Below are 12,647 nucleotides of genomic sequence, written 5' to 3' on the forward strand. Positions count from 1 at the left end.
ACAGGCACACTTCTCTCTGTTCATAATTCAAGAAATAAAGTTCAGACAAACTGTGAAATTATTAATAAGCTTAAGGACAAATGGGAGCTTTTCTGTGGACTTCAATGGGCTTTTGATCAGGGCCTAATTGCTCAATTGATGGAAACTCCAAAGGATTCTCAAACCTTAACTCAGAATCTTTTTTTTTTTAATGCATTAGAAAGGAGACTGACTGGCATTCAAAAGCGTGTGCATCTTCTTTCAATGAACTTTTTTGTGAACAAAATGTAATAGACAAAGGTTCTATGAAAACAAATGCTGTTAAACGAATTCACTTTAGAATTCACTGGAATATTCATGGGAACATTTTTTTGCAGTATTTACCCAGCTCTGATTGTGATCCTGTTTTAGGCACTCTGTAGGAAGCCAGGGTGGCTTCCCTCCGAACCTGAGGGTGAAGAGCCACTCTCTCAGCCTAGGGGGCGGGGCCAGACCCAGCTTACTCCGCCCCCCGGAAGGGGAGGGGTGGAAGAGGAAGTATAAAGGGCAGAGCCCTTAGCCCAGTCAGGGCAGCACCAAGGAGGGAGGCAGATGCAGACGCAGACCACTGGCTGCTCCCTTCAGACCCTGCTGCTGGTCCAGGGGAGGCCCTGGACCAGGAGAAACCTGACCTGGAGGAAGGACAGGGGCTACCAGGGCTGCCCGCTGCCAAGTACCCGGAGGAACTGGAGGAGCCTGAGGCGGAGGGGGAGCCGGAGCTGCCAGCAGCAGAATACCCGGACGAGCTGGATGGACCAGAGGGACTTGCTCAAGGGACCGGGTAGGAAGGAGCCCAGGGACAGAACTGCACAGTGTGGTGAGTCTATTTGGTCAGCGTGTTGCGGAGGAACCCCACTGACCTGGTGGCGAGACCCTCACCCCGCCACTGTCAGGGCCCTGGGCTGGAACACAGTGGAGTTGGGTGGGCCTGCATTTCCCTCCCCCGGCCAACCCACCTTGGGTAGCAAAATCCCGATAGCCCTATAGACCCTTGCCGGCGCTCCCCTGCCTGAGGGGCGCGCTGTGAACACTTGCCGGCGCTCCCCTGCCTGAGGGGCGCGCTGTGAACACTTGCCGGCGCTCCCCTGCCTGAGGGGCGCGCTGTGAACACTTGCCGGCGCTCCCCTGCCTGAGGGGGGCGCCATAGACCCTTGGTGGCGCTCCCCTGCCTGAGGGGGGCGCCGTAGACCTTTGCCGGCGTCCCTCCCTCTGCTAATTCCCTAGTGACAGACGGCCTGATGCAGGCCAGCCAGTGGGACAGTAGCAACCCACCGCCCCCTAGAGGCTCGGTGGGCCAACCGACACGGGTCACACACTCAGATACCATAATGAAAGGTGCAGAATAAGAATGTAGATAGATGGCCCTGTATCGGTAATGAGGTTTGGAACAATCACGGTTATAGGCAGCCTTGAATTACTAGCTCAAATATACAAACTCTCCAGCTTTGATTATGGTAACTATTAAGAAATGGGGAGCAACAAAAAAAATAAAATATTAGGTAATATTTTTTTTCCACTGTGAAGGGAAACTAAGTATGTACCATCCATTATCTGTATTTTGGATATGAGTTTCAGTGAATGTAATTAATGATTACGCTGTTGTATTTTAAAATATCAGAGAGGTAGCCATGTTAGTCTGTAGCCACAAAAACAACAAGGGGTCCAGTGGCACCTTAAAGACTAACAGATTTATTTGGGCATAAGTGGGTAAAAAACCCACTTCTTCAGATGCATCGAGTGCCAATATAGCTATGCCCGTATCTGTAATTTTCACTCCCTGCATCTGAAGAAGTGGGTTTTTTACCCACAAAAGCTTATGCCCAAATAAATCTGTTATATTTGTGATCTCACCTGGAGTTTAGTTTAATGCTTAACAATTAGCAATGCTTGTTTTAACTCATTAGTAAATAACTCTGGGTGATCTCTGCAAACACAGGGTAATCTGAACCAGTGTTTACGATGGCTGAGTGTTGAGTACCTGTTTATTATCCGATATGTCCTTTATAAGGGAACAACATGCTGCATGGGGGATGGACTCAATGATCCGAGTTTCCTTTTCCATCTTTAACTAACCATGATCTGCTGAGAATATGTGACGCTGGCAAACCAGGTGCCAGCTCATGCTTAGCCCCGCCCTTATCTCAACTGCACACTGACAAATACATAGCTGGAATTAGCCTGGCTCACCTGTCTGTTAATATAGGTATTGGAATTATAAAAATGTGCTTGGTGTTCAGACATTACTGAACGCTTGTAAACTGCTGCGTGCATTTAATCTCACTTATAACATCTGTAGCCCATGTTATAAGGTAATATTTAAGTGTCTGCATTGTCCACCTCTGTAACTGTGTAAATCACCAGACAGGAAAGAGGTATGAACTAGTATGAAATGCTGGCTTCCAAAAGGGAGGTGCCATGTCCTACCCAACTGAGAAGGCCCATTAACACCAAGGTGAACTAGTATGGAATCTTAAAGAGGAAAAAAGACTTTGTTTGCTCTCCCCCAGCACCCATGGAGATGAATTACAAGTAAATGTGCTCATTGGCTGAGAGCACTGAGGGGAACACAATAAAAAGCCCTAACAAGAAGAAACTGGATCTCTTTGCTGCTTGGACTCTAGTGGGGCAAGATTTCTAGGCATAAGCAAGGGATCCCCAGCTTCTTAGCCTGGGTTAGCCCTAGAGGACAGATATAGTTTATCATAAAAACGTCTATGACCTTTTGAAACTTAAGACTGAAACTCATTTGTGTGTATATATGCTTTAACCTTGTAAATAATGCTCATTTCTTTTTTCTATGTAATAAATCTTTATACAAGTGGCTACAAGCATTGTCTTTGGTCTGAGATCTAAGGTGCAGTTGACCTGAGGTAAGAGACTGGTCCTTTAAATATTGCTCTGATCCTTGGTTTAAGGGACCATCTATCACAAAAGTAAGCTTACCTGGATGGCAAGACAGAGGGAGTACCCCAGGGGTCCATCTGTGACTCCATGTTTCGCTGTTATAGTGCCTAAGGAGTTTACACTCGACAATTGGTCAGTGAAATTTAAGTATAGAATCTGGGGGGTTGAGCCCTGTTTTCAAACAGTCTACCACTTAATGCACTACTGGAAAGTGCTTAGATACTGCAGTGTAAGAACTGATATCAAGTGAAAGGCAGGGGAACGGAAAACTCCATGAACTTCATCACAGTTATTTTAAGAAAAATTGTCCCCCTTGTTGGAGGAGATTTGTGGGGCTACCACATGTGCAGGTGCAATACCTCCCACCTTCACAGATCCATCTGAAGGGCATCCCCAGATCTATGGAGTTGTTCCTCTGTGTACAGCAGCCATCATGTGCAAATGTGCTAACCCACCTTCCGCACCATCAGCACACTGCCAACAGGAGTTATGCTTATAGCATATCAGGGTTGGAAGGGACCTCAGGAGGTCATCTAGCCCAACCCCCTGCTTGGTTGATTCCCCCTGCAACTGCTCAGGAACAGCCTCTGGGGAGGGGGTGGGGAGAATGGTGGGCCCAGCACAGCATCAACTCTTGATCAGATTTTGGAATTGAAATCTACAAGCTTAGCTAGGGGAAGCAGCTGGTTTTTGCTCCATTCCCTCCCCAAACACCACTGAAGCAGCTCTCCAGGGAGTTGGGATGATGCTGCAGAACTGTGGCTGTCTCCTCAGCGTTCCCCGAGAAGAGATTCTTTAAATCAGTGGTTCTCAACCAGGGATACATGTACCCCTGGGGGTGTACAGAAGCCTTCCAGGGAGTACGTCAACTCATCTACATATTTGTCTACTTATACAACAAGCTACATAAAAAGCACTAATGAAGTCAGTACGAACTAAAATTTGATGCAGACAATTACTTGTTTATTCTGCTCTATAGACTATACACTGAAATGTAAGTACAATAATTATATTCCAATTGATTTATTTTATAATTATATGGTCAAAATGAAAACATGCAATTTTTCAGTACTAGTGTGCTGCGACACTTCTGTATTTTATGCCTGATTTTGTAAGCAATCAGTTTTTAAGTGAGGTGAAACTTGGGGTACGCAAGACAAATCAGACTGAAAGGGGTACGGTAGTCTGGAAAGGTTGAGAGCCACTGCTTTAGATCTGTCCCTTCTCCCTGGAGATGTGTAGGCCAGCGACATGAGCCATTGTTGCTTGGAACACCACAAAGGCTGGGTCACAGCTTTATTTGGCTACTTTGAATGGGATTCTGTATTTTCTGCAGCCCAGTTCTGCCTTGTCTTCCATCACCCAGAGAGATGGTGAGAGTCGAACATATTACATCTGAACTAAATATTAGCAGAAATAAAATATTAAAACGAAATGTTAGATCCATAATCCCCCGATGAGTCGTGCAGCACTAGAGATGTGTGCAGCAGGTAGAATGACCACTTAAAGCAAGAAGTAGAGGGAACTTGCTGACTAGCAGCCTCAAGATTTATTCCACATTATTATATTAAGTTCAGGGTTTAAATCTGGCTTTTGTTCCAAGTAGAGCCCTTCAGGGATTGTGGGTAATTTTCAACATATTTAAGAGAGTACACTGAGTCCTCCCAAAAGAGCAGTTTCATTAATTGCTTGGTACTGCTGCTGCTTGGACTCATAATCCTTTTCTTAAATTACAAAGTGCACTTGAGCCAAGACATCTCCCCTACATGCAGCAGCATCTCCCTCTCCATGGTTCGGCTGCTATTGTTGACATAATGTTCCTCTGTAAATTTCATGGTATTTCTGGAAAGGGATCTGTTTATCTTAATATTAACATGCACATGGTCCCTACCAGCCCTCACCATAATCTTAGTTACATAGGAATTACTATTTAATAACTCAGCTAACACTGAAGGAGAATTGTCTACCCGGGAGGGGAAACAGGAAGAGGGAATGTCTAAGGCATTGGCATGATAAAGCTAATTTCAGAAGGATTTATCACAATCAGGAAAAGAGATCATGAGGGACAGATGTGAAATGGTTGGCTAATAATGAACCAGATTCGGCCACCCTTTGCCATACTGAGTGGTGATTTACTCCGTGAGTAAGGGACTACTTGGAGTGAGTAAGAGTGGCCGAAGCTGGACCCCTGCGTGGGTGCCTCTGAAGGTGGGAACACCTCCCACTTAGGGCTGCCATTGTGACAGATAACTTCCTCCATCCTGACCAATCGCTCCTAGAGCAGTAGACAGAGTGGGATTTAATACCACAAGAACAGTTTAACACTGAAATAATAATAGGAAGAATAAGAGCATTTCCAAGGTCTGGATGTTTGTAGCAGAGTAACTGACCTTATCTTAGCCTCTGGCTATGTAAACAAGATTTTCTGCATTTCCCAGTTGTACAAGCTATGAATAGAAATACTGAAGGCAGCAGATGTGGGCTGAGCCCGTGGTTTCTGCTAGGGAAAGGCATATTTGTTCAAAAGAATTCAGCACAGGCCCAGATGTCTTGCTTGTGAATTCTAAATGCCCTTTTGGGGTTCAATTCAGTCCCTTTCTCAATCAGCTCTCGGTGATTCTCTATACATTATTTCTGCGCAGCCTAAGATCAGGTCTCCTTGGACTCTGGAAGGATATGTGTGTGTCACCATAAGTGATGCGTATCAGGGAAGCCACTAGCAGACTTCCATCCTGAGCTGAATCTAAAAGTGGTACCAGCATTAGGTAAGAATAGCAGCTATGCCTGGCAAGAGCTGAATTAAAAATTGGGATCAATGTTGGAGCAGGAAAAGAGGATTGGACCATGACAAAATAAGTCATCTGATGTATGTGAGGGTGATGAGGTACTTGGGCAGGTTAATTCTAAACAGGTGGGGCCAGTTCTGCCTCGAGCAGCAAAGTGTGTAATGCACTCTCACACTGTCAAAGATGTGAATCACTGCATCTTCCTAACAAAAAAAAACAAAAAAAAACAAAATCCTCTTTGTTCAAGGGGAGCAGGACTAAAAGTTCAGCAAGCAAAACAACATCCCATTCCAGAAGCAGCCCTTTTGGCAAAACAGAACTAACAAGAAGACCTCAGGAACACACATCTTCAGCTGAACCCCGAGCAACTTGAGGCCCAAAATACATTTGGACGCCAAAGAATTATTCCAATCCCCTCTACTGCCCATTGGATTGCCGGGAAGGGGGAGAGGCTTCCTTTCTCAGGCTCTAACCAAGAACCCCAATGCTACCAGCTAGCTTTTCATGATTAATCAGGATAGTCCTCTATACAACAAATTCTTAATTATTTCAATATTTGGCCTGCGATCAAGAAAGGAATTGTTGGGTGAGGGCAAAGGGACATCAAGATAAGGCTTGCACCTTGCATTGTCCATTAGAGGAGCTGGTATTTTATTTTGGTCCTTAATTTGGAAGGCCAATAGATTTGTCAATAGCTAATGGATGTTATAATAAAAATAAAGTTAATCAGATTAAATGTGAGAGCTGGACACCTTGCCAGTGCTCCTGTCAAAGAAAACTCTACCATCTACTCATTGAAACAGCAGGTTGGGTTCCCATTTGCATTGCTTATGAGATGAGCATTCTTTAGCACTCACAATATTAGCAAGCTGGCAGCCGTGACAAACCTCTGAGCCACTGCGGATAAATCCAAATAGATCAGCCTGTGTTTTTGTATTCCCTTTTGGAAGACAGAAACCCATGGATTCGTCATCTTCTGAGCAAAGAGTTGAAAGGCCTTTGTAATTATGGGGGTGCTTGCTTAAACAAATTCTGCACAAAGCCATTTACTGCTTGCTTGGATGCTCTCTTTAGAGGTTATGTGCCATGAACCCTTTAAAGTAATGGCTGATAAGAGCTCAAAGAATTTTACTGAAAAGAATTTTCTGAATCAAAACGGCAGATGTGATGGTTTAGCAGATGTATCAAGTGAATTAATTGGCTGGGCACTAAACTCTCCCCGAGTTACAGGCATGACCAACCGGTCCATTAAAGGAATGAAGAGACACCACACTAAATGCATTTTAAACGCATTCATTTGCCATGCTCTTCCATCTTCATGCTTTAGATGGTTGTTTTACACTCGCTCGTCAACAGAATAATCACTTAGTAAAGCAGGTGATACAGAAAAACCAGCGCAAGGAGAAAGAGCTATTGCAGGCCCCATGTGAAGTTGTGTCAGCAGCGGAAAGTTAGTCAAGCTGGCCAAGACACTGACCGGTAGTTGGACCACAGGACTGGGTGGCGGGAATGCTGGTCTCAGCTCGGCAGTGTACCTCAGACTTTTGGGGGGACTTTGAAAAGTTATTTACACTTTCTGTGCTTTCCTTTGTCCATCTGTACAGTGAGCGGAGCTATAGATCTAAAGTTAGCCCCTCTTTTGCGGAACAAATAATTCACAAATAGATCCTGCTTATTGGTTTTTAATCAGTTCATCATTAGTCTTAAGGATACACCAAACCCTTTGGACAAGTAACTGTCAGCCTGTGGGGGGAATGATGGGATGCACTCAGCTGGTGCAGAGAACTGGCCTCCATGGTGTGTTGGGGATGTATGGACTCCCAGAATCCTGTCACTCTCCCCACTTTTACCCATGTGGGAGAGCAACAGTTGTACGGCAAGTGGGTCCCTCCACACCCATGGATGCAGGATTCAGTTCTTAGAGAATCCATAAAGGCATGTTCAAGCTCAGTGTAACTGATGCTGTTATAATCTCATACTATTTGCATTCTAGTTTAAATCTGATCTTCTCTGGTCAGACCTGTCCTCACAAGGCTGTGGAGTTAGGAAGATATTCATATTCTTTGAAAGAAATTGACAATTATTTATGTCACACAAGTTTGTTTTCTGGACAATGGCCATGCTTGTTCTGCCTGTGACGGAGCAGTGAGCTTTCTCGGACTGGTTCTATTAATTCCAATAACAGAAAGGGCTATGAAATCAGTCTGCTGTCAAGGAGACAGGAACTGAGTCCCCCACCCCCCAAAAAACTGTGCCACTCATTCATTTGCAGGAATATGATGAACAAGTGAATCTAAGAGAAGTTGGTTCTGGGTGGGCCCAGATGATAAGGGGTAAAGCCCTGTCCCACCTTTCACTGGAGGCTTTCAGAAGAGAAGAGACACAACTTGGACCGGAAGATCTATCAGGTTCCCAGGTGGGTAAATTGCTTTTGTTATCAGTGGTGCACTATGAACTTATGAAAATGCATCCTGATTCCAAAGTCATGAAAATGATTTCCCATTTTCTATCTGCAGTGATGGCTTAATGTCCATCCCATAGCACTGTTCTCCACATCCCAGACAATAGAAATATATCATCCCTGTGGTATGTGCTTTCTGTTTACAAGGAGTCCTGCAGCTAGAGGATCACTTCAGAGAAGCAGGTTCTCAGAAGGCAAAACAAAACAAACTGATGAGATAAGTTAAAAGGCTTTTCCCCATCACTCCGTGCCTATAGAAGAGGTTTATTATTTTATGGATAGTAGCTATGTTTGTGTAATTATTATAAGTCCTGATTTAAAGATGTGGCAATTGGTCTGTTTCTAAATATAGGCTTTGTTTTGTGCTGGGGGGTGGGAGGGTGAGAGAGATTTACTGTGTTCCAGTCACTTAAACCTTGGCAAAGCCTTTAAAGGCAACAGGCACAATTTGAAAGCAATGGAATTGCACAGGTGTAATTATGAGGGCATAATCTGTAGAACCTTGCAAGAATCTTGATTCACAGGTCATGGGGTTGAGCTTGCAGGGCTGAGAATTGTGCAAAAAACCTTTTCAATTTCAAAACATCTTTTTTACTTGTGAACTGGCCCCATTTGGTATGGAGTTAATGAAAAATGGCCAACTTGTAATTCCCCGATGCCTCTTTTGCACAGTTATTTTCCAGTGCAGGATACATTTTAAACAGGGAATAAGTGGTGCACAGAGCCTTGTGTGGTGTCTCTGCACGGGGGTGAACTTTATCCACTGAGCACAGGTCGTACAAATCGTGTGCAGAGAATGTAGCACATACCTCCTGTGCCATGTGCCTTGGTCAGCCCAGTTCATTTTCACTTTGTCACAACATTTTAGCTGTAGCCCTTGAGGCCACTGGCCTAGCCTCTTCCTTTGATCTTCCCTTAACATCTAGCAAGAGGTAGCATGATCCAGTGGGCAGGGCATTGGATTGAGACTTGAGTTATACCTGGCCATGCCGCGGATCAGCATGTGAACGTCACCACGCTGAGCCTCCCTCATGTCCTCCAACCCTTCATCTCTATTTAGACTGTAGGATCTTTGACACAAACAATCTCTTACTTTGCAGAGCACCTAGCAGAATAGGGCAGCTAGGCATTTCTAGGGGCTACTGTAATACCAATAATACATTCAGCACTTTCCAAATATTCCCCCACTGAGATTTGGTCTTACATGGTTAAATCATCAGAGCATCTTTTATAAGCACTGAGACTAGGGGCTGAAATAAAACATTGGTCAGGTTGCGGCACGATTCAGTTAAACCCTTTTTTCTCTTTCAAAAAAAAAATAAGAAATGGAAAAGTTCCAACCCACCAAGATCATGATCAGCCCCTCTGATGAATCATGGGAACAAAATCATTTGCTCCAGCTCTTCTCCTCTAAGCCGTACGTTACTTATAGCCCCAATGATTTAGTCATAAATTTTTTTTAATATAAATTGTTGGTCACGGCTGATAAGCAGTTTAGTGGGATTCACACTGTGACTATGCGGCATCCCAGTGTACTTGCTGCTATAAAAACTGCCTTGGTTTAAACTTAAACCCAAGCTGTCAATACAGCCTGCTAGCAGAACAGCCTCCTGGGGATGTGTAGAGAGGGAAAGCGTGATGGATTGAAGCAAGTTGATCTGAAATCAAATGGAGGTGCTGCTGGTCTTCATTATGGAATCAAGAGATGGTTCATTTCAGCTTCGAATTCTCAACTTCTCAAGATGTTTCCAACTTGATTTTTCTCCCATTGGTCTTAAATAGTTAACTATTTGGAAGGACTTATCTGTGCAGATCTCTTGTAAATATTTCAGGACAGCTTGGGTTGGGTTTGTGGTGTATCCCAGCTTCGATATGATAAAAATCAGAGCCTAAGTAAATATTAGAACTATGTTTTATGATCCCTTTCCTTCTCCCCTTACATCAAGTCTCCTGCTCAGAACTCCTGCCTTTTCCTCACTGTCTCCACAGTGAAACCCAGAGGCTAAAAGCAGAGGGGAGCCCTACTCTTCTCCTTGGGTTGGGTAAGCTGAGGTCTCCAGCAGGTGGTCCTCCTCTTGGTCGGTGTGGTGAATGCTTCCACTCCTGTTTCAATCTACATTACCTACTGGCTTAAAACAGCGGTCACCTCTGTGATGACGATGATTTTGTCTTATCTGGCTTTGTAATCTCTCCCTGTTTCTCCTCCAGTCAATTTAAAAAATGCAGCTGCTATTCTGTACAGGGTATTGGACTGCCTTTTTCATCATAGCCCCTTCCAGGAGTACTTTATACAATGTACCTACATCTCTCACAGGTAGTTCTTTCTCTCATCCTTGTGTGGGTAGTGTAGTGTTTTTGTTTTTGTTTTATGTGCTGCTCGGTGTTTGTTAGAGAGAGACAAGGTCAAAGAAGTGTACCTTGCACTTGGAGCAGTGGAGGTTTGTGGTAGTCCTTAGTTCCTGCGCGAAGTTGGTCCATACTCTCAGCTCAGCCCCAAACAGCCCTGTCTTGCACAGAGGTGCTTTACCCTCTCCCCTCTAGTATCTTCCTCTGCTACCCCCACGGTACATCCCCCTCTTGGTCTGATGTCTCTTATTCAATTCAAGCTCCTTGTCCTTATCAATAAAATGCTACAGATGCTTGCTCTCACCTAGCTCTGTGCTACCCTTCCCCTATGCTTATGTCTGTTCCCTACACACAATTTCCTAACTACGGGCTGGTCTACACTGGGGCGGGCGGGGGGTGGGTTGATCTCAGATACGCAACTTCAGCTATGTAGCTGAAGTCAAAGTGTCTTAGTTCAACTTACCTGGCCGTCCTCACGGCGGCAAGTCGACTGCCGTGGCTCCCCCATCAACTCCGCTTACTCCTCCTGCCGAGGTGGAGTATGGGCATCGATTCGGGGATCGATTACTACCTGCCAATCCGGTGGGTAGTGTAGACGTGGCCTACTTCTCTTCAGCCATCCCTTCATCTCCTGCTCTGATACACGTCTTCTGCTGTGCTATGCCAAGGACCGTCCTTCAGTCTGGCAATCCCTCTTCCTCTCTTTTCACACCTGCCCTAACCTGAAATGTTGTCCTATGTTTATCATAGGCTGGCTTGTCTCCTCTCATTTGAGTTGAGAGGCAGGGAATGCGTCTTCACAACTGCTGCTCCCATTTACAAGTAAAAATAGAGAAAACTAGATAAGTGTTTTTACAAAATGATTCCAGCTTGCAAATTCGCTATAAAAATAGTTCATGCCTACATGACAGTGGTAACCTGTTTATAAGTCACTGGTGGCCCAGTTCTCAAGCCCTAATGTATGTCCTGCAGCCGTGTAAGAGCTGAAGGTCAAGGCTAGCACCATTGCCTCATCGCATCTTTCCAGCCACTGGCTCCATACATGAAGATACACAGACCCCCCGCAGCAGGGCACTCGCAAGGACACTGCTTTTGTGAAACGGGTTTTACACGTTTCACCTATTAACAGCCAGGTGGAGAGCAAGAGGAAGAAGATGTTCAGGTTCTTGATCCCGCTTAGAGAGCCTGCTAAGTGTGTTGATGTGGGTCGGGCAGTGAAATCAGAGATCCTGGAAAAGGAAAGTTTAATAAGACGCTCAGTGGAAGCAAATCTTGCAGCAAGAAATGGGCTAAAGATGAAAGTCCCAGAAATGCTGTCTCCGGGTGGTAAAAACAATGAGATCTATGGCAGTGGTTCTCAAACTACGGCCGCTGCTTGTTCAGGAAAAGCCCCTGGCGGGCCGGGCCGGTTTGTTTACCTGCCGTATCTGCAGGTTCGGCCGATGGTGGCTCCCACTGCAGACGCGGCAGGTAAACAAACCGGCCCGGCCTGCCAGGGGCTTTCCCTGAACAAGCGGCAGACTGGGTTTGAGAACCACTGATCTGGAGGACTCACTGAGGATCAGGGCCCTTGTGCTAGGCACAGAGTGCAGCTCTTGCTCCTAAATACTTAACAGTCTAATTAAAACAAGACAAGCAAGTGTAACCAACAGTCGGAAGGAGTGGGACAAATGTAACCATAATAAGGGTGAGTTTTCATAGGGCAGTTGCGTGCACAGTCAAATGGCTTTGAGATGATTACATTTGAAAATCATTTATCATATAAATGAGATAAATCTCAGAAATCTCTGTTGGCAGTATACCTAGGGTCTGTCTCTCATATACATTTGTATGACTATCTGTCTTCTAAACTTGCCATCTAAATTGACAAGTCAGACAAAGGGTGGGAAGGGAAAAGGGGCAACAGGCAGAACTGGAAATGGAATCCAGGTCCTGTGAATCCCACTCCAGTGCCCCGTCCATTAAACCACGCTGCTCTGCAACATGTGTTGGATTCCTTCGAAATAAGGGGTTTTATTCTCCGGTGAGATATGGTGCATTGACTTGGCTACTGAGATTTCATAGCCAGCAGTCATCATCTTGGATAAAATTTCATTACAATATCCCAACTTTCTGCCAAGCTGAACGTTCTG

At 45.0% G+C, this 12,647-nt stretch overlaps 1 protein-coding gene across 4 annotated transcripts in view; it reads left to right on the forward strand.

Annotated features, from left to right (window-relative positions):
• The window catches only part of TOM1L1 (target of myb1 like 1 membrane trafficking protein), a 572,142-nt gene that overhangs the window by 499,693 nt on the left and 59,802 nt on the right, over positions 1 to 12,647 (forward strand). The window contains exon 4 of one of the 4 annotated variants that reach the window (XM_039502155.1): positions 7,981 to 8,124. The exons of 1 other annotated variant lie outside the window; for it this stretch is intronic. The gene's annotated coding sequence lies outside the window, so the exon portion shown is untranslated. Of the gene's footprint in view, positions 1 to 7,980; positions 8,125 to 12,647 lie in introns of those variants that run through there. 2 more of the 4 variants (XM_039502156.1, XM_039502159.1) reach the window with 2 other exon arrangements.

Source organism: Mauremys reevesii, linkage group 15 (genome assembly GCF_016161935.1).
Source record: "Mauremys reevesii isolate NIE-2019 linkage group 15, ASM1616193v1, whole genome shotgun sequence".
NCBI lineage: Eukaryota > Metazoa > Chordata > Testudines > Geoemydidae > Mauremys > Mauremys reevesii.